At 23.9% G+C, this 23,947-nt stretch overlaps 1 protein-coding gene across 3 annotated transcripts in view; it reads right to left on the bottom strand.

Moving 5' to 3' along the window:
* LOC111639138 overlaps positions 1-5,481 on the bottom strand; it is a 73,744-nt gene extending 68,263 nt beyond the window's left edge. Inside the window, exon 1 of one of the 3 annotated variants that reach the window (XM_023384925.1) lies at positions 5,353-5,481. The gene's annotated coding sequence lies outside the window, so the exon portion shown is untranslated. Of the gene's footprint in view, positions 1-3,469; positions 3,530-5,352 lie in introns of those variants that run through there. The other 2 variants (XM_023384927.1, XM_023384926.1) reach the window with 2 other exon arrangements.
* Between the last annotated feature and the right edge of the window lie 18,466 nt (positions 5,482-23,947).

Genomic DNA, 23,947 nt, shown 5'->3' with positions numbered 1-23,947 from the left:
TTTAGTTGTAGTTTATCAAATTAAAATAACATTAAAATAAAAGAAAAATTTTAATAAATATTAAAAATTTAATTAAAATAGATTACTGTATACAGAAAAATTTGCATTTTAAATGCACATAATTTCACAGAAATTTGTATTATACATTAATTATAGGTACAAAAATAGAAACTGTTTGTATAGAAACTACAAAATTTAAGAATATAATCGAGCAATATAGTTGGAATTAATGAAGACATATTTAATAAATTCTTTATTTTTTATATTTTCATTGAATTTTTTTAAAATTTCTTCAATTTTTAAAACAATCTTTTAATATATTTAATTAAGATGAAATGGCATTAATATAGTTATTTTAAATAATAAGAACAAAAAATAATCTTTTAAGAAATAAAATTGTCTATTTAAATATTTTCAATAAACACATTTTCTATTATCAAAATTACTCAAACAAATCTATTTAGAATCCTAATAAGTATATTACTATTATAAAAGTAAATAGTTCTTATTAGAAACATTTTTTAACCTATACTATCCTCTAATGGCATTTTTTAATATGTCAATAAAGCATCTTCCATTTATTTTCTGTAAGTGCAAACTTCATTTCTTCATGTCCTTGATAGTGACAGATCAGTATTTCGAAGAATGATAAAAATAAATAAATTTATAAATAAAACAGACTAAAATTTCTGCTCCACTTTCCTGAAAAATTTTAAACAAAATTCTGTATAAAGCACAATTTTAAGTAAGTTCTGTGTCATGTAATGTGTTATATTTGTTAACTAAGTTTTAATAAATAACTTGAATAAACTTAAACATATTAAATAAATCATATTTTTATACAATACTTTTATGTACTGTATAAAAATTTATGATATATTAGAAATTACTATATTAATTACTATATAAGAACAATTAAAATATCACTTTTAATTGTCTTAATATATCATAGTAATTAATGTGTAAATTACACAACTTGAGATTTATAAATTCATAAGAATATGTTCATTTAGAATATTTAATAAGAATTCATATAAATTAATTTTAATATAGTAATTCATACTGAATCCATAATTTAACAATTAAATAATGTTTGAAAACTTCATTACTTTTCTAAATAAAGTGCTGTTTCTCATAACTTAATTAAACAATAAATACAATACTATAATGCTTTACCTATTGCATATATAGAACATATGCAATTATGGTAAATTACAACAATTTCTTGTATAACTGAAACAGAATTTAGATTGATCAATTAACTGAAAAACACTCAACCAACTATGAGGAGTATTAATAACACAGTAAATAGAGCATTTATAACAGTTTCACTTGTAACTATGACATTTTCCTGTTTGTGCTTTAAAACTACTTTCCGAAATTAAATTCAAATAATATTAATAATAATAATAAATCAATAACAATTTACTAAAATCATTCACAGATTTTATAAGCAATAAGAGTTAAAAACTTAAAATGTTATATCATACAGTAATTTCTTTCAATTTAGATAAATAATAAATATTAAATTTTTGCTGATATGTCTGAACATTTAATACAAAATTTATTACAGTTACTTAAAAACATTTCTTCAAAACTTTAAAACCCTCAAACAATGTTCTCAATAAAAAGTTTTCTTGAATTAATATTTATATTAATAATGGAATTACATTTAATTTAATTTTTTTATTTTTTTTAATATAAATAAAATATCTAAGAATTTTTTTATTATAGTTAAAACTAAAAATATATATAATTTATAAGAAACACACAATGAACAATTAAATCCTAAAAATTCAAGTAAAAGTATTATTTTTGTTATTTCACTAATTTATATAAAAAATACCTAACAAGGAGCAAATTAAAATGGTTTCTGTTAACATAAATATTTATAATATTATGTTAATTTTCTGTATTTTACATATATAATTAATAAATTCAACAATAGAAATTGCCTCTTCTCTACTTTTAATTGAAACTAACAAATCATTTCATATTTAAGCATTATATTATTAATTTATTATAATTTTATATAACTTTCACTTATACAGTATAATTATAAAAGTAAGGTATACAAAATATTTTATTAATAAAACATAACTGTAATTAAAAAAAAATACTGTTCCTTTTACATTACTTGTTGTTAATACATGTACTGTACAAATGTTAATTTTTATATAAAATTTAATTAAATTGTTAGTTTAATCTACCATAGGAAGTTAAAAATAAATTTAAAATTTTTGTTGTAAAACTGATAGTATATGATTATTTTGTCAAATATAAATTAATAATTATTTTATTAATAATGCAACAAAACATTTTAATGTTAGATACACAGCAATTTACATTTTTCTGAAAAATCAATATATTACTTAAAGGGAAACAAATCCAAACTGGTAAAATGTAGATCTAAATCACCTCAGTAACCTTCGTTTTATTCCAGTAATATCTTAAAGGCTTACCCTGAAATTGGAACAACATAGAAATACATCTGTCTATTTTTTGAATATTAAAATCAAATATAAAGAAGGGGTATACATTCCAATGTGTATTATAAACCAGAATACATTCTTTTATTCATTCCAGCTCACTTGAATGATCCATTTAGATATAAAGTAGCTGCTTTTAGATTGTTAGTTAGGAGGGCATTTACCATTGCAGCAGTATGAAGGATATGATTATAGAACTTAAGCAGATAAAGAAAATAGTTTACCACATAGGTACTCAATAAAACTTACAGAACAATTAACACTAAAATATATATATATGACAAGATACCGCCCCAAGGCAGAAAACATATCCCAGCTGAGTCTAAGAACATAGTGGTGGAATATGACAAGAAGCTGAAACCAATATACAAAGGAATTACATGCAATGGAAAAAAGAAGCTGATATACAAAAGAGGCAGTACTATATATCAAATGCTGCAAAATGATAAGGATATCATAGCACCTGGAGTTTATAGTATACCAGTAAAAGATGAAAGATTTGACAACGATTTAATTTACTGTACATTGAAGCCACAAATATATCTCTTAGAAGCAGGATTAAAGAACACAAATGTAATATTGAAAAAGAAAAACAAACAACAATGCTATCCATATATGCCTCAAAGCCAGGAATCAAAGCTAAATTAGAGCAAGCAGCACTGATTAAAAAGTGTTTTACTAGAGAAGAAATTAAATTTTTAGAGATGTTAGAAACATAGACAGCCTTGAAGAGAGATTGCATTAACATATGAGATGCAGATTCATTATCATATGCTTGGAAAACTTTTTAGATAATCCTGACAAAAGATTATAACAACAACTCAACCCATAGGATGTTAATATAAAATTAAATAAAATACATTAGTTGTAAAATGTAATTAGGTTAAATTTAAATTTTGTAAGTTGCAACAATATTTGAAGTTTGAATTGAAATTGAAGATAAAATGCAAAAAAACAAACATTCTAAATGGAACACATACAACTGACCTGAAGCAAGACAGTCAAGCTGTTCGAAAATGTTCATCATTTATAAGATAATACTGGAATAAAACAAACGTTACTGAGGGATTTAATCATTATATTACAGTAATTATTTTAATAAGTTTTAGAATTTTCAGAAATTAATCTACTAGAACTTTTAATTTGTTCATTAGTAAAAACAAACTTTTTTCCTTCATGTTACTCAACAATTAACATAAATTTAAGATATTTTAGAATAATTATTGAAATTTATATATATTAAATTTTTTTGTTATAAATAATATAGATATAAACATAAATTTATTGTACAAATATATAATTATATAAACAAACAAACCTAAACAAATTAATATTTTCCAAATATAAATGTTTTTACTTTTTTAAGTTAAAATTTATTCATATAAAATAGCACCCTAAATATAATTTTTTTAATCCATAATGATATGAAATTTATTTAACCAATTTTTTACATTTTATCTTGTTGAAACATACGACATTAATGTTTATATTTATATATCAACCTCACTAATTTCAAAAAATATATAGAGCATATCTTTAAAATTACAACTCTGATGAGTCACTGTAAGCCAGTATTTTATTACATATGGTTAAGATTAAAAGTATCACAATATCTAACAGAAGTTATTTTATATTATTTATTACTGTTTTAATATGTTCCAAAATATAAAATATATTGTATATGTTTTTAAGTCATTAGATTATTGAATCATTTATGCTATCTTTTATAATTATAATAATATAACAATAATAATATTGTTATAATAATTATACTGTAATTTTATTTCAAACTTTATAAGCAAAATAAAGTTTCTTTCAATTAAATCACTGTTTAAATAATTAAAATAAATAAACTAAATACTTTTCCATTCTATAAATAATTTTTGTTTCATAATAAACTGCAATTTTTCAAGCTGAAAAATTAGAAATTATATGTTATTTCAATTTATTATTTAAACTTTTTTTTTTTTTTCAAAAATAAGTTCTTAAAAATATAATTATAGAAATTAATACGTGTATACGTTATTTATTTTAGTTTAATTTTATTTTAATAAACTTTAAAGCATAATTATTTTTAATACAATTATTAAGATCAAATTTCTGGAATTTTATATTATTGAATGTAGTAATCATTTTCAGTACTTGAAGCAAGATAATTAAATATTGACATTCTTCTTCAATCATACTGATTGCTTATTTTTAGTTATATTTATTGGATTAAATCAATCCATGTAATTAATTTATAAGTTTTTGGATTTAATATAAACTTTTATTTTGTTTTAAAAAGCATATTCTTGTTTTTACAATTCTTAAAATAGTACAAGTGAAAAATGTATGATATTTTTTGTAATTCAAATATAAATCCTGAAGCTATACAAACAATAAGACATCATCAAAATATGTTGTATTAACCAGGTTACAGATGAATCTTATAAATTAAAACATTCAGCAGCAATTTTTGTTAAATGTATTACTTAAATGTAAACGAAATAAATACACTGAATACATCCTCATTAAAACTGATTGAATTGTCCTTGTTATAACCATGTAACTTTAATTATAACTCTGTAAAATTTTAAATTAATCAAATGATTTAAACTAAATTCAAATCAGCCAATAAAATTTATTATAATGTTTTGATGATATATAAACACAAATAACAAAAGTAATTATTGGATAAATATTTACAAATTTAAGTCTTTAATCATCCAATCAGTTTATTTATATCGGATATACATCACAATGTATCTCTATGTATTAACCAAAAAAAATTGAATTGTATAACAATATTACTATTTTGAAAATTAATCGTAACACGAAGCTAGTTTAATACAAATTGTAAATAATAATATATCGTACTTACAGATCATTTGTGCGAGCGGAGACTCTCCTCTTACCAGTATTGTCAACACTGCCATTCAATTTTTCCATTCATCGCCAAGGGGTCTCCACTGTCGTCTATCGCTATATTACATGCGCATACAACCAATAGCCAAACCTCTGTAACTTCCAAAGGATAAAAAAAAAATATTATATNAATATATCTATTGGAAAGATATAAATATTATATATAAACTGCTTAATATACTAGTGTAAAAATAATTAAACAATTCACTTAAAATGTTTATTTTCTATTTAAATTTTTCTTTTTTTAAAAATCAGTATACACATCTTTTAGAAATTCAAATAAAACAAATTTTATTTTACTGGTATATAAGTTTAGACTTTTAAAATCAGTAAGAATTTATAACAACAATACACATATAAAACAAAATTAAAGACTATCTAAATAATTTCTTAAAATTAACATATTTCATTAAGAAAGCAAAAAAAATATTTTTGAAATTAAATGAAGTTTCAAACTTTATAGCAAAAGTCATGTCTAAAATTATTCACTAAACTGATAAGTTTTATATGAATATTTGACTATCAGTGAGCAGTGTCCTACTTTATTATTGATTTTGAATTTTAGTTCTTTACCCTCATATTACGTTCATTACAAAAACAAAATATAATATTTATTTAAAAAATAACACTGTATTAAGCAACTTTAGTTTTGATAGATCTTAATGAAAACAAAAGTTATGATTTAAAAAAAAAGCAAAAATATACAAAAGAATATTCCACTGTAAAAATGATAACAGCACTTTTTTTCCAGTTACAAAAATATATACATTTATAGTGTAAACAACTATATATATATACTGTACATACATGTATATATTGTTATATATATGTGTGTGTATGTATAAAATAAACAATTTAAAATTATTTTATTGATAATTATGATTCATTAAATTAACAAATTATAAAATTGTCTTAAATTTGTAGTTTAATAATCAGATTTAATTGCTCTACAAAAAATGAAATCTGAAATAAAAATAAGTTTTTGGAAAAGTATTGACATCAGCAAATTAGCTTACAATTCACTTTAACAAAAATAAAGTACTGTTAGAGAAAAGAAAAAGTAAATATCTTAATGCTTTGCTAATAGATAAAAATTTTAAGGAATTTATTAACTTTTTTAGCTGTAAATGATATTTAGTTGTAGTTTATCAAATTAAAATAACATTAAAATAAAAGAAAAATTTTAATAAATATTAAAAATTTAATTAAAATAGATTACTGTATACAGAAAAATTTGCATTTTAAATGCACATAATTTCACAGAAATTTGTATTATACATTAATTATAGGTACAAAAATAGAAACTGTTTGTATAGAAACTACAAAATTTAAGAATATAATCGAGCAATATAGTTGGAATTAATGAAGACATATTTAATAAATTCTTTATTTTTTATATTTTCATTGAATTTTTTTAAAATTTCTTCAATTTTTAAAACAATCTTTTAATATATTTAATTAAGATGAAATGGCATTAATATAGTTATTTTAAATAATAAGAACAAAAAATAATCTTTTAAGAAATAAAATTGTCTATTTAAATATTTTCAATAAACACATTTTCTATTATCAAAATTACTCAAACAAATCTATTTAGAATCCTAATAAGTATATTACTATTATAAAAGTAAATAGTTCTTATTAGAAACATTTTTTAACCTATACTATCCTCTAATGGCATTTTTTAATATGTCAATAAAGCATCTTCCATTTATTTTCTGTAAGTGCAAACTTCATTTCTTCATGTCCTTGATAGTGACAGATCAGTATTTCGAAGAATGATAAAAATAAATAAATTTATAAATAAAACAGACTAAAATTTCTGCTCCACTTTCCTGAAAAATTTTAAACAAAATTCTGTATAAAGCACAATTTTAAGTAAGTTCTGTGTCATGTAATGTGTTATATTTGTTAACTAAGTTTTAATAAATAACTTGAATAAACTTAAACATATTAAATAAATCATATTTTTATACAATACTTTTATGTACTGTATAAAANAAAGTATATATTGTTAAAAGGAATTTGGATAAAATTTTTCAAATTGATAACAGAAAATTTTACTGATTTACTGTTATGAATATAATAAATTTAATGCGATAAATCTTTAAATATAATTAATATATTTTCCAAATATTACAATATACATTTGTAATATACTTGTAATACTCGTGATAAAATTAAAGAATTTGAAATTTAGTCATGAATACTTTTGCCTTTATATTAAATACTAGACACTGTATAAAATTCTAAGAAATATCTGTAAATAAATTATAATAAAGAGAAAAATATAAAAATATTGAATGAAAGAATTCCCGCTAAAAGTGATTCACGACTCCCCAAAAAATAAATATAATTATTTAAATAATATTACTTTGTTAGTTATCTACTATGTGATATCAACTTGACATATTTACTACATACTCATATATCAAAATATTTGGAGAATATATTATTTTCAAGATTATAATGTCGCGCTAAAATATTGCAATTTAAAAATATATAAATATTATTAATATTTTAGTCACCGAATTGAAACGTTTACATTAATCTAACAGTTTTACAAGCGATGGTTTATTTCATTTTTCCTTCGAACAATTTTATGCGATGGAATTTAAGAGGTCAACATCCTAACAGAGAGGCCAAAGTTGTACGAAGATTCAGTTTACGCGGAATAAAGCCAAAATATTCACGCGTATATTATTTAAGGAAGTGCAAACATTATTTTTTAAAATGTTAAAAATTCTATAACGGATTTGTCAGCACGTTGTGCTAGTATTTTTCCCGCATATATAAAAAGAAATATATCGAACTATGTAATTATATTTTATCAATAGCCATCGAGAACGACGGCATTTCCATGAAACTCGAATTGCAATATCAAAGTGATTCGTTACTTCTACGATTAAAGCGTAAACGTTTTCTTTTTATTTTTTAAAAAACGAATTAAATTTTAAAAAATACGTCTTAAATTATAACAAGTGCGAGATTTATTAGTTACGTCACAAAATTCAAAAACGTTATTAATCGTATTAAAACGTACAATTTTTATTTTATTAAATTTAAAGTTAATAGAAGATAAAACACATTATTTACTTAAAATAAATCACAATTCTAAAAAAAATAAATAAAAAATTATTGATCGAATTCGAAATTTGGCAACCTTCCTATTTTACTAAACAACGCATGCGTTGGAATTGTAATAGTACAGTCGCGTTGTTTGGGGCGTTTTGTGACGTTTTGCTGTTCTGCTTTTCCTAATATATCTATATATATATAAATATTATATACAGAATTTTATTTATGAAAATATACTAGCATTTCCTCACTTTACAAATATTTAACTAATACATCATTATATAAATAATCATAATAGAAATCTTGTTTTTGAATGAAGTGAGTATTTACACTTTGAAATTTAATAATAATAATAATATTTTATAAAGTTAATTTATAAGCTATATGTTAATTATCATTTATGAATTTTTGTCTTATTTGCTTTGTTTTCAGATTCATAAAGGGGCATAACTCACACATATATTAGTTTGTTTATGAATTTAAAATACATTTCCTTCTGATAAATACACATTGTTTACATTTTTCTACTAAAGTAAATTAAATCACATATTCAAGTCATAAATTACTGTGACATAAAATCTCACTAAACCAGGCCAACAACTATCAAAACAGTTTATCTTGTTTATAATGAAGATTACGCTTCATACTGATTTGATAAGTTATATCTTTGCATTTAAACAGTTAACTTATTATACGTAAGATATAACTTTAAAGATTGTTGTCATTTTCGTAATAATGCAATTGCAAAATTTACCAAAAAAAAAAAGTTTTACATACAATGAAAGCTTTAACTACCAGTAACAAATAGTGTTGGGTTTTTTAATGAATTCCAAATTGGAATGTTGGAATGATAATTTTCAATAAAACAATTTTAAATTTCTATTAACACATAATATGGGCTCTGGAGAAGGCCAAAAAAATTCGTTTTAGTTAATATTTGTTACCGGTAGTTATGGTTTGGTTGTATGTGATACCTCCAGTAATTTAGAAAGGAGATAGTTTTAATGATAAAGTTTGCAATTGGGTATTGTAAAAATTGAAATAATGAAGTTTAAGTAAAATTTAAGATGATATACTTTATATTTTTAAAAGGTTATATATACATATTATTTGGCAAGTAATCAAATATACAATTTTATTTTATATGTAAATAAAGAAATACTGATTTCAGGAAGGTAGCTTTTCTTAACTTTTAGAAGAAACATTTTCTTCTATGCAACATTATTTTAAACATAAGATTGTAGGTTGAGGGTGATCAAATCCTGACCAAAAACATTTCTTTTAATTAATAAAAGTTGACTACTTGAAGTTGGTACTGATTTATTTATTTATTTACAAAGATAGTGGCAGGTTCTACAACTTATTTTAGTAATAATTATATTAAATATTTTAACCAGTAAAAAAAAATTAAAATATAGACTTTTAAAAAATGTATTAATTAAATAAATAATTATAAATTTAGAATATAACCTAAAGTGTCATAATTTTGCATTATAATAATAAATTTACATAGTATTGAATAAATTTATAGTAGATATGTTTTCTAAATGATGATCATTAAAAATAAAGCAAGTGATATATACACTAAAAATTTATTATTTGTAATAAATTGTTTGACTTGTATTTTCTTAAAAATAGTTACCATGAAAGATTAGAAATAACTGCCAACAATAATAAATAGCACTGAAGGTAATGTAAAGACAAAAGTAATCTATTCTTTGTCATCAGTCTTAATTTTATTGTTTTGAAATATGACAAAAATCCTAAAATATAGAAAATAATTCTGTAAAATTTCTTATAGTCAAAGCTATTAAATACAAATTGTTTATAATGTTTTTATTATTTGATAGTATCTTTCTTTGCTAAATAAGTAGCTGAACTTATAATTTTGCAATATTTTATTATAGTTGGAATGCAATATAGATTTTTCTATTCATATTTTATGCTGTATGAAAACATTTTAAATGCTTTTTTTAATCATTAAATAATATAGCTCATTAAAAGTTTAATAATAATAATAAAAAGTTATTGATAAGTTAATACCATAAGTTTTTCAAAAATTTAAATTAGTTTTTATAATAAATCTAATATTTGAGGTATTTCAAAAGTATCTCCTTAATTTCATACGGAGAGACTTCAAATACTTATTTTGACATCCTTGGACTAAACAAATGACAGGAAACAATTTCCTCATTGATAAAGAGAAGCTGATTAAGCAATTTTTAAAGTTAAAAAAAAATTCATGTGTCCATCAGTTATATATATTGAAAATTTAGTTCAAATATTACATATATATTGTTTTATTGAAACTGAAAAAATAACTAAAAGGCAAATTAATTTTTGTAGATATCCTACATAATTCTTAAATATTCTTTTTGTTGATTTTGTAATTTTAGTGTCTAATGCTAATGACGAAGTTATCTAAATTTATATCTTCATTAAGTATATTATTTTTAAATTTTTATAAAACATTTTTAAACTAAATTTTACATTTTTTCACTACAACTATACTAAGAAAGAATAAGAGATTTAAAAATTATTTTCTACTAAACTCTCTGAAATTTTTATCTTAATAATTTTTAAAACATTACATTATTTGATAAGAAATATTTTAGCTATCTTCTATAACAATATATTTAATTTGTTTTAGATAAATTTTGAATGCTATAACCAATATAAATAAAATTGAATTTATCAGTATTATATTACTATAGATTTTTTTCTTTTCAAATTTGTCCTTACATTGTACAAGTTTAAAGTATAAAAATTATTGATAGATTGAATAACTCTTGTTAAAAAATCAATGGTTAAATGTTACTTATTGCAGAAAATAGTCTTTAACATTTTTATTCATTGAATAATGATCTGTCAGCTATCTTAAAATTATTACTAGTCAGCTCTGTTACCAATAGCAGTATGAACAATAAAATGAGTGTGTGAAATGTAACTAAAAGATAAGATGGGAAAATTGGCATCAGCAAAAAATTAACAGCAAGATTCACAACCTAATTATGAGATTAAGTTGAAAATAAAAAACTGGATGAAATTCAGCTAATTATTGTAGTTATTGTAAATGAAGCAATTATTATCAGTAAAAGTAAGTGTGCTTTATCATTTTTTAAGATCATGATCAAAATAAAAAGAAATATTCTTTTCATATGAACATTTGAATTTTAAAAAATAATTATTTAACTAATCTTGATATATTATTGACATTAACTACTATCCATTATTTTTTTTATTTTTAGTAATCAATAGAATGAAATATTTAAAAAAAATCAAAAAATAGGTAGTTAACTACAGTAATTATTTTATTAGTTTTTCATTTGTGCAACAAGATAACTTTTGTAAATAATTTGTATCTTATTGCATACAACTATCCTAAAAATTTATTTTATATACTTGCAGAATGATTCATGTTTACGTAAGTTTTTTATTTAGCTATTAACAAATTAGTACAACAGATAGAACTTCACATAACTCTCTTATGTTGTTTTAGAAAAGTACATGAAATAAAATTCCACATTTACACCAGCACTTTTAATGCAATTCTAGAAATAGTCTGTAACACTTTAGTTGGAATGTGTTAATGTTTCTCATAAATGGCATCATCTACAGAAGGAGAAGGCGTACCAGCAAAATAAATTCACAAGCATCAAATCCAGACTCATTATTGCCCACTAAATATCTCTACATCTTATCATGTCTAGGAAATGCCAAATTAAATCATTCTGTTGTGGTTATGGCAAAATGGGGAGGTGCGCTATCCTGCCTGAAAGGAACTATGCATCCTCCAAAGTGCTTATGATGGGTACATGAATAGTTTTAATGTGTTTAAGTAACACTCTACAGTCTTTGTTTCTCTGGTGATTTATTAGACCAAGGAGAATGGAATTTCCAATCTGACACCAAATTCACACTGATGGTTATCATTGCAACTTTCAATAACAAATTGCACATCTTCATTGCTAGGAACTCAATAATGGCAGTTATTGGGCTCATAATTATGGACCTATGAAATGAAACAGCTTTATCAGATGATTCTCTGGAAGATAGCTCATTTTTGAGCCAACTGATCATGGATTCTGAAAGTTTCATTTATACTGTAGTCCTCACATGAAAAGCTTTGAGTATAATGTGGCTTTCATGAACACCAATTTATTTCTTTCAGCAGTCTTTGCATGAAGGAAAATGACAAAATTACAGTATCAGGCATTCACATTTGATATATCAATTTGATGAGATTCTTCTGCATTACATCTGTAAGAATTTCCTTTTTCTCTGTCATTCAAAGTGTTCTTTTGTGAAAGTGTTCATTATCCGATTTGTTTGTAGTCCGAACTGTTTGTTAACTGATCACTCACTGTATATATAAAATCAAAATATTGAACATCATTATCCAATAAATAATGAACATCTAAAGTGTATTTTAATATCAGATGCCACAAAATTTATCCCCAATTTTGATGATATTCTTTTGAAACAGAAGTTGCAAATTTTGCATTGATTTGTGTGTTGTTATCCAGAAACTTAAAAAAATCTTAATCTTTGACTGCATCTTTCATACTTGCTTTCAGATTAGTCCTTTTATACCAGTATTTTTACAGTTCAAATGGCACTTCTCAGTAAAGGTTGTGTAGATCCTTACTCTATATCGGGTGGGCAACCCACAGCCCGCATTAATATTTTGTGCAATGCGGACCACACAAAATATTAATAAATACAGTATATGAATTTCCCAATTTAAGGAAGCATGTAGCAAAAATTCTGTCATTATTTTCTACAACTTATTTGAATTCTTGTTTTACTTTTTACTAAATTTTTACTAACAGACTCACATGAAAACTAAAACTAGCAGTGATTAATATTCAACCAAATATTTTGGATATATTACATTCACATCAGTGACAGAAGTCAAATTAAGCATACTTGTATTAATTTATAATCATATATGAATAAATAATTGTGATTTACTGGTTTTTTTTTTTTCTTTTTACTTATGTGTGACCTGTGTCAGTTCAAAAGTTTTAAATGCGGTCCTTACATAGAAAAAGGTTGCCCACCCCTACTCTATGTGATAATGCTTTATTACTGTGATCTCCAGACATTCACTAGTTTTCCTGAAATAGTTAAATAAGAAATTGTACATAGATATTAATCACTCTATATTCACTTATTAATTTCAATATAATTAATTTTTTATTTAAAAGTAAGTTTTTATGATTGATTTTTGTGTACAGATAATATCACTATTATTTATAATATACTATTATTATTCAAAAAATAATTTTCAGCAATTTTTATTATTAATATTTCATTATGATATGCCATATCAATATTTATAATTTAAACATATTTTACTACAGTAAAGCATAAGTCTCTATATAATTGCAAATTCAGAACAATTTATATGAAATATTTTTACTTATTTGTATACAAAAAATTTCTGATAAATAAGATATATTTTAAATAGTGAAATTTTGTGAATTTAACTCACAAAATAACTACAAAGGTTAATGTTAGTATTTTAACTTTTATCTACATTGTTTGATACTTGGTTTTGTATTTACTTTTAAGGAAAAACATTTTAAAATATAATATATATTTAAGTATATAAATATATTCAATATTGAATTAATGAAGAATAAAATCAAATATAAACATCTGTAAGCCATCAGACTTTTATTAAAGCCAAGCAATTGCTGAATTAGATCACTTGCTGCAATAATATAGCCCAATCTAATCCAGTAATTGTTTGGCTTTAATAAAATCAAGTTCAAAAATAACTTAAAGACAAATTGTACTTGATTTCTAAACTTTATAAATTATATATAAATTTAATACATCTTAATGTTATTTAGTTTTAAAATAAAACAGATGATATTGTATAACTTTGGATGTTTAATTAAACATCCAAAGTTATAATCCAAAGGACTAATCTGAAAGCAAGTATGAAAGATGCAGTCAAAGATTAAGATTTTTTAAGTTTCTGGATAACAACACACAAATCAATGCAAAATTTGCAACTGCTGTTTCAAAAGAATGTCATCAAAATTGGGGAAACATTTATTAAAAAAAACTACTAACTTGTAAAATAAAAATTTATGAAAAGATAATATTGATATATACAAAATTTATAGTTTATATGAATTACAAGTTTCATAAGTAAAAATAAAAAATTATGAAGAAAAAATGTTATCAGAATCATATCTTAAATTTTATAAATTTCCAAAATTTATATCAGAAATTTTAGTAGAAATTTCACAATTATGAGTAGGTGTTAGATAAAAGACTTAAGCAGATGTCAATTGAAATCTAGTTCCTTTTTTTTTTGGTCATATGTAATTTTGTAGTCATTTTATAAATATCTCAATATCAGATTGATTTTTTTTTATAACTTTGAAGGCTGTTTTAAACTTATACACATTTAAATTTTTTCTGATCTGATATATTAAAAGCATGACTCTTCTTAAAAAAAGTAGGTAATTTTATTTTTAAACTTGCTTGTTTGCCTTGTAATTTTAATAGGATGTTTGACAAATAATTTTCTATTAATCAGTTATTTTAATTTGAAGGATTTTCTGAAAACTGAATTTATTTATAAAACACATTTATTTTCATTATTAATATTGTAAATAATATAAATAAATTAGACTTGGTTTGTTTATCAACAACAACATTTTAAAACAACTTGGTTTGTTTTTTCCAGTAATTTGATATTTAAAAGTACTTACTGTTTGATATATCCTGCATAAAATATTATTTTATTCATTACAAAATAATTAAACGTCTATGTAGATGTATGTAGATGAATGAAAAGAGAATTATATAATTTACTAAAAAGAAACAATGGAAAATTTAATACAGAATCATTTTTTATAAATTATTTTGTAAGCCATTTTTGTGTATGCTTGATCAATAAATCAGTTTTATCATTCAAAAGGAAATTCTATTTAGTAATATATTGAACACATCAAAAATTAATTTTAAACTAATTTAATGTTACTTTATAAAACCTATTATATCAATATTTAATGATAAATGTATAAAGAATATTTCAAATATTTATAGTGAGTTATGTTAGTTATTAAACTGTTACCTTAATGTAAATAAAATATTTCCGTTTTTAAATTTTGAAAAACAAGCATTGTTAATTTCCTACATACGGTCTATTTTTTTAAATGTCATTAAAAAATTTGCATATGTGGCTAAAAATTAACGTCCTTTATCCGACATCATGACGTGAATAGGTTAATTCTAATCATATTTATGCTAATGTGAAATTTTTTTATATCCCATTTGTGGAGATAAACATCTGTTAATGATATTTCGGTAGATGAAATAATACGTCCTTGAATAAACGATGCCTACCTTTTTTTAATTAGCCATAAAGGGGATTCAAGAAACAATAAAAGCAAGAGAACTTTATGTATCGCGTAAATATAAGAGTATAATTGTATCGCAAAAATTTACTTTTTAATATTTGCTTATAAGATTTAAAAGTAACAATAAACAATATTGCATAGTATCAAAGCTCAGATTCGTATCAAAAAAGTTTATCAGATTATTGCCATAAATCTCACGTATTATGTTTATCCGATACGTCTTAATTTCTGTGTGTTATATAAACTAAAATTCCACATCTTTCGTGATTCCGAAAAATATGATTAAGACTTTAAAGAACGAGTTAAATAGAAAATTGGCGGCTGTTATCCAATCGAATAGAGGAAAAGCTTGAATCAGTGCTCAATAAACAGGAAATTACACTCAATAGTCTTTCATCACTTTTGTGGTAAGGAATTCATATCACGGTGACGATTGCTAATTTCCAAAGCTGCAAAATCCAGATGACTTCAAGCGATATATAAACACGTATTTTGTTATGGTTGGATTTGTGATTCACCGCGTATATCAACCAACGCCCATTCACCCTCCGGCCCCATGACCTCATCCTGTCTCAACAGCTGTATCAGCCTCTCCTTCACGTATACAGATCTCTTCCAGACTGGAACTACAAGTCTACAATAGCCGAAAGGGTGGGGATCATTTGTGGATTAAAGTTCATTGACACACTGGCTTCCCCCTCCCCATATTATATTTCGCAAAACGGGCATTCTTTCTGACCTTTACGTTATTCGCAGTGATTTCAGTCGCTGACGTCAAATGATATCGGCGAAGCGGAAAAACGATCATATATCAACGTTAACTATTAAATTACCAATCCACTCGGTACTGAATGAAGCAAAACTTATCTAGTTTTGCTTTTGGTAATAAGCACTTCTGTACCTTCGATTAAAATTAGCTGTTAGCTATATCAAGCCATTTAGAAGTAGGAAAATCGCTGATGCATTCGGTATAATCGTTCGTGCTGATGGATTTTGCTTTTCTCATTTGACCGGAAACTATTTTCTTTAAGCATCAAGGTTAAGTGCAATGCAGACTAAACTGGGACAGGATATTGTACCTGCCGAACCATTGTACAGTCTCGGATGTTGCAACCAGTCTCGTTAGATGGAGATATAGCAGTAACGCTGGAGAATAACAAACGGTGGCGTATTATTACATGCAGCAGATTATGTTTCACCTACTAACCTTGAAGACTATAATCGAAAAAATTGGAAATTATAACTTTTTCTATATATTTTAAAAATCTTTCAATCTTGTTTGTATACACAACGTTCGGTATCTTGTTCATCTGACCATTACTGATATCGGTCACGGGGTTTCCTGCTTAACAAATTACGTGAATGATTTTATTATCGTGGCAGTTTCGGTCGGCCGAATATTTAGAGGGTCATCGTTGAAAGGTGTGTCATAATCGTCTCTTCGCTATCATTGGCGCCGCGGTTGGTACACTAAACGCCGGTGTGTAATACGTCATTTCCCGCTATGGAAAACAAGTCTTCTTTTGTTGGGCCTCGTATGACTCAGTCCTGGGAGGTACAGTAACGTTTCGCCGTACGCAAGTCTGCATAGCAGACAAAACATTATCTCAAAACTTTTTTACTTAGAAGGTGAGTTTATCAAACTTGTAAAATTTATTGGATTTCCCTCTTATCGATCAGTATAATTTACCAGACGGTTTATCAGAATATTTTCCTTTTTATTTACGGAAAAAAAAGAACATTGTCGCATTTACGTAACTCGTTCAAGTTACGTATGTATAGTCTTACATCGTGTCTAGCGATGCGATAAAAGTGGTCGCTTTCTTATTTTGAGTGCAGGAAAATCAAGTGTGATTTCTTAACTTGGCAAATTGCCGATGTTATTTTACACCGTCGAAAAATTATTTTTTAATGGCTTAAATGAACGAGATAAAAATGCAAAGTTTTGTAGGTGCGTCGGTCTTATCAAGTGAGTGTTATCTGTCATTCAAAAATTTTGTTCAAGGAGAGTAATTAATCTTCTATTTATTTGTTGTTATATAAATTTTGTTATAGGATCATTTAAGTGCTTTATATTTATGCTGATTTTCTATATGTTTTATAATATTTTGGAATATTTGAGATAAACTTATATTAAACTGTTAAATAATTAGTCATAATTATCAGAAAGTATCCAATGTTTAGTAAATCATAATTGATTTTTTAACGAGTTTCTATAATTAGCATTTTAAATCGTTTTAGAAAATTATCTTGGTTATTTTTTAATATTTAATGAATTTTAATATATAAAATCAACAGATTCTTCATTAATTTTCAGTAATGGTGAATATTTAATAATTTAAGGTACTAATTATAAATTTATGACGTTGAAGCAGTTGTTTTATTTGTATACTTTTATGTTGTTTTTTATGGGGATTTGTTTCATTGTTCAATCTGTGATTTAATTAATGTAAAATGATACAATAACATGATATAGAAAATGTATTTTTTTTTCTAATAATCTCCAATAATCTTTCATGTCTAAGAACACTTAACAATTTTTGAATTCTAAATAGTTTAGATTATGTATATATAGTATTAGCTTCTAAAAACAATGTATTCAATTAATAATTATTATAATTCTAAGAAGTAACTGATGTTAAAATTTTTAAGTTTTCTAATAGGTCAACAGCTGCAAAATGATATTCAATTTATTATAGGAAAAGATATTGTGACAGAAAAGATTTAGTTAAATAGATATGTCAATAGAATATACCCTCAAAAAAGAAACTGTGTTTTTACTTTCTTTTTGTGATATTTGGCATGAGGTTCAAGTTGTATTATGAAATATACAAGCTTATATTATTTTAAAAATTTAATTCATCATTAATATAGAATTAAACTTTATCAGTCAAAATATATTAACATGACTTGATTTATTTTGTTAATCTTAATTCATGTATTATTAGTTTAGAGAGTCTAAAATTATAAAAAGTATATATTATGACCAACCATCTTGCTACTTCCCATTTTACATCTGTCTATAACAGAAGAAAAATTTTTTTCTTAAGAACAGATGTTCACCAAAACCCTAGTTACAAATTTCTGAGGATGTAGATCTGCAGGTACTAGTGACTCCTGCAGAGCCAGGTGAAATTGTGCAGCTGTTGTTCAACTTCTTTCTGTAAACTATTTATTGTCTTGAATGGGACAGTATATTTGAAAACTATATAAAGCTGTTACATTTATTTTTTTTCATCTTGAAATGCTGTTAAATTTTCATTTTAAAAACTCTAGTATGATCTATTTCATTTATAATTAATCTCTTCATTTTTCTTATTTTTGTAGTAATTTTTTAAGTTAGAAACTTATTCAATATTTTAATTCTTAATGTATTGTGACATTTTTGAAACAATTATTATAATTTTAACTTTCAAGTTTCATATCATTAGATAAAGTTATTAGTATTAGAATGATGAAATACTAAAAATAGATATTAGCATAGTATGTATTATTTTTAAAATATTAACCCAGTCTTTAATAAGAGAAGTAATTTTGTTAAAATTTTTAAATTATTGAAAAGTAGAATAAATTCCAACAAGCAAAACATCAAGTCAAAAAAAAATATTTTATAAATAAAATATATTTGTAATTATTAACAAAAGAAAAATTTTCAGTTACTATTTAAGTGTTTATGCTATGCTGAAAAATAGATGTATATATCATTACTTTTATCTTTTTAAAAATTATTTATTCTACAAGTAAAATTTCTACATTTATAAATAGATTATGTGGGTGTTAGCTATTATACAGCTATTTTATCTGTATTAATAAAGGATGATACATTACATGCAAGAATTTAAAACTTTGATAGTTGTTATGTGGGAGTATATAATTTTACTATTATTTACTGATGATTGTACAATATATAAAAAATTGATTTATTAGAAAGATATGGTTTATTTGATATTAGTTTATTATTCGCATCCTATCACTGTTGTTTTTATCTTATAACAGAGTAAATAAAGTTAGCTTATTAAATTTTTATACTTTAATGTACTCTAAACATAAAATAATAATTTCTTTTTCTAATAACTATTGGAATCTAGAATATTTGATTAACATTAACACAAAATGCTCAGTACAAATAGGTAACAGTAATTAAATGAAACAATTTGAGAGAATCAAGAAATAAATATGTATATTTAAAAGTAAATGATTTGAAAATTTTCATTTATTTTATATTCATAGACTGTTGAGATATTTTTATTAAAATGAAGTAAAGTTTTGAGAGGAGATTTAAATAATAATAATTTATTATGATTTGGTGAAAATGAGAATATTAAAGCTATAATTTTTCTTTAATTGAAAATGTGATTGTTTCTAAAGCTTAAATTGATATAATCATATAGCTTAAAATGTAGTCATGTTTTACTTTTTGGTATAAAAATAAAGTTAAAATTATAAAAATATAATTATATGAACAAAATAGAATCAAAATAGAGTAAATTACTAAACATTGTCATGAATTAGAAAATTAAAAGTTAATTTGGACTTTTTTCTGTTCCTGTTTGTTTGTAAATCTTTCTTAAACAGGAATTAATTGATTTTTATTTTTTATTATTTAGATAATCACAGATACATTAAACATAATAATTTTAAAAAAGAATTGAAAGTAATAAAGTACTTCTATAATACATTTTTCACTAGTTCTTTTTTTTAAATACATTAAATACTTATTCTTTATGTTTGTATTATTTTATATTGTATTTATTTTTATAATATCATTTATTCACTCTTCAAATTTATCTTGATTAAAATAAAATTATGATTAAATTTTTTTGTTGTAATATTTAATTAAAATACTTCCTAAGTTGAAAACTTTCCTTTAAAGAAGAAAATTCTTTGCCATTATAGAATTTAATGTTTAAGTTTCAAAAATGATTAGTAGTAGTTACCAAAAAGTTCCTGAATTAGAAGCTGTTAGTAAAAAATATCTGGTAACATACAGAAAAGCAGTGCTGGCAACATTGAACAAAAAAGAATAGGTATGAAAAGAAAAAAAAAGAATTGAGACAGACAAAGAGAAAATGGCAGTACTTATGAAAGAAGTGCTGCTATTGACAAATACAGAAGAATAAAAAGAAATATCATTAATTGATTTTCCCAACATTTATGAATCCAGGATAGTGACAATAAAACCAGAAAAATCAAGGTAAATCATAGATAACCAAAACTTACAATCTATACGAAGAAGCAAATGTTCAAAACACCTAGTCAAGTATTGATATGGATCAAACTACACTAAAAGAAAATCTTTGTCTGGAAAATCCAGATGAAATCAATTCTAATTAAAGCCAGTTCTTGGGACTACATTTGTGGGAAGAAGAAACTTGAATCATATAGACTACAAGGATGATGACAGGATAATGGAAATCTGCAGATGCAGAGGTAATGTATCATAAGCACAACAGAACTGAAACAAATAAAAGGATGTGAAACTTTACTCAGATATGGAACAAATTACATAAAATTTATCAATTTTGAAAAACCCTGCTAGAATGACAAATATTGAAGAAAACGAAAGAAAATGAAAACATGACAAACATTTATGAGAATTTTTTTAAAAATTCATAGACTAGGAGAGATGGAATTATTATAAACAAAGAATTAATTACAGTGAACTCAAAGCCTCTGGTGCACTATATAAAGAATAGAGTGAAAACCTCCAATAATAAGATACTGTTCAAATTTAAGTGTCCATAATTTTGAGCCAGGACATAAAGTGAAAGAACGTTGGACCAAAAACCAAAATTTATGAATGAAAACAATCATTCAACATACAAGTTTAGCTGAATTATGAGAAAGCGAGCTGAGATGATATCTTGACTCTGGAGCAACTTTGAGAAACTTTTCTTCTTAATGCATGTGAAATGTTTGTTATAGATCTGTGTTCGATGTTTTGATCATGAACATCTATAAAAGTAAATAAAAGAGACTAAACATTTAAATATCTGTATAATATCAGCTTGATATCAATTTATTCCCTTAAAAAATAACACCAATTAGTTATAACTGATTTCAAAACAATTAGTTATAACTTATTTCAAAACTGATTTATGACAGAAAGGAATTGAAAATTATTTATTACTTAATATAGCTACTATTATTACATTCATAATGTAGCTTTTAATTATTAATTGGTATGTTACATAAATCTTGAATGAAAAGAATTATTTGCTAAAATATTCATACTAAAAATACTAGTATCATATATAGACCTATATATTATTTTTAGTGAATATAAATATTATAACAATTAAATATTATATTATAATTATTATAAATTATCTTTAATTATGTGTTGAGCATCAAATAGTAATAATTGCGTTAAAGATAAGATTATGGCAACTGAGATTAACTTCTGAGGAATAAAATAAAGAATTAATTTAACAAGTTTATAAAATTTAAAGTGTAATGCTTTGCATTTATTCTATTTCTAGGACAAAATTTATAGTATCATTACTTTTTTATTTAGATTTATTATTTATGAAGCTTGCAAATAGTACTATCTGCAAGCTTCATAAATAAGACTCTAAACCAAACATTGTTTATTTTTATTTGTTACCAATATTTTAAAGGCATTGTAATTTTGAGTNTCTGCCAGTCATTAAACATCGACACAATGTAACCAAAGTTGTCACTCAGTTGGTGACGCTTAGAGGGCGTGTTGTAGCCTATTTAATTAAAATACTTCCTAAGTTGAAAACTTTCCTTTAAAGAAGAAAATTCTTTGCCATTATAGAATTTAATGTTTAAGTTTCAAAAATGATTAGTAGTAGTTACCAAAAAGTTCCTGAATTAGAAGCTGTTAGTAAAAAATATCTGGTAACATACAGAAAAGCAGTGCTGGCAACATTGAACAAAAAAGAATAGGTATGAAAAGAAAAAAAAAGAATTGAGACAGACAAAGAGAAAATGGCAGTACTTATGAAAGAAGTGCTGCTATTGACAAATACAGAAGAATAAAAAGAAATATCATTAATTGATTTTCCCAACATTTATGAATCCAGGATAGTGACAATAAAACCAGAAAAATCAAGGTAAATCATAGATAACCAAAACTTACAATCTATACGAAGAAGCAAATGTTCAAAACACCTAGTCAAGTATTGATATGGATCAAACTACACTAAAAGAAAATCTTTGTCTGGAAAATCCAGATGAAATCAATTCTAATTAAAGCCAATTCTTGGGACTACATTTGTGGGAAGAAGAAACTTGAATCATATAGACTACAAGGATGATGACAGGATAATGGAAATCTGCAGATGCAGAGGTAATGTATCATAAGCACAACAGAACTGAAACAAATAAAAGGATGTGAAACTTTACTCAGATATGGAACAAATTACATAAAATTTATCAATTTTGAAAAACCCTGCTAGAATGACAAATATTGAAGAAAACGAAAGAAAATGAAAACATGACAAACATTTATGAGAATTTTTTTAAAAATTCATAGACTAGGAGAGATGGAATTATTATAAACAAAGAATTAATTACAGTGAACTCAAAGCCTCTGGTGCACTATATAAAGAATAGAGTGAAAACCTCCAATAATAAGATACTGTTCAAATTTAAGTGTCCATAATTTTGAGCCAGGACATAAAGTGAAAGAACGTTGGACCAAAAACCAAAATTTATGAATGAAAACAATCATTCAACATACAAGTTTAGCTGAATTATGAGAAAGCGAGCTGAGATGATATCTTGACTCTGGAGCAACTTTGAGAAACTTTTCTTCTTAATGCATGTGAAATGTTTGTTATAGATCTGTGTTCGATGTTTTGATCATGAACATCTATAAAAGTAAATAAAAGAGACTAAACATTTAAATATCTGTATAATATCAGCTTGATATCAATTTATTCCCTTAAAAAATAACACCAATTAGTTATAACTGATTTCAAAACAATTAGTTATAACTTATTTCAAAACTGATTTATGACAGAAAGGAATTGAAAATTATTTATTACTTAATATAGCTACTATTATTACATTCATAATGTAGCTTTTAATTATTAATTGGTATGTTACATAAATCTT

Source organism: Centruroides sculpturatus, unplaced genomic scaffold, assembly GCF_000671375.1.
Source record: "Centruroides sculpturatus isolate CEXI.00-Female unplaced genomic scaffold, Cexi_2.0 scaffold1228, whole genome shotgun sequence".
Lineage (NCBI taxonomy): Eukaryota > Metazoa > Arthropoda > Arachnida > Scorpiones > Buthidae > Centruroides > Centruroides sculpturatus.
This window is presented reverse-complemented; position numbering and strand designations above follow the sequence as displayed.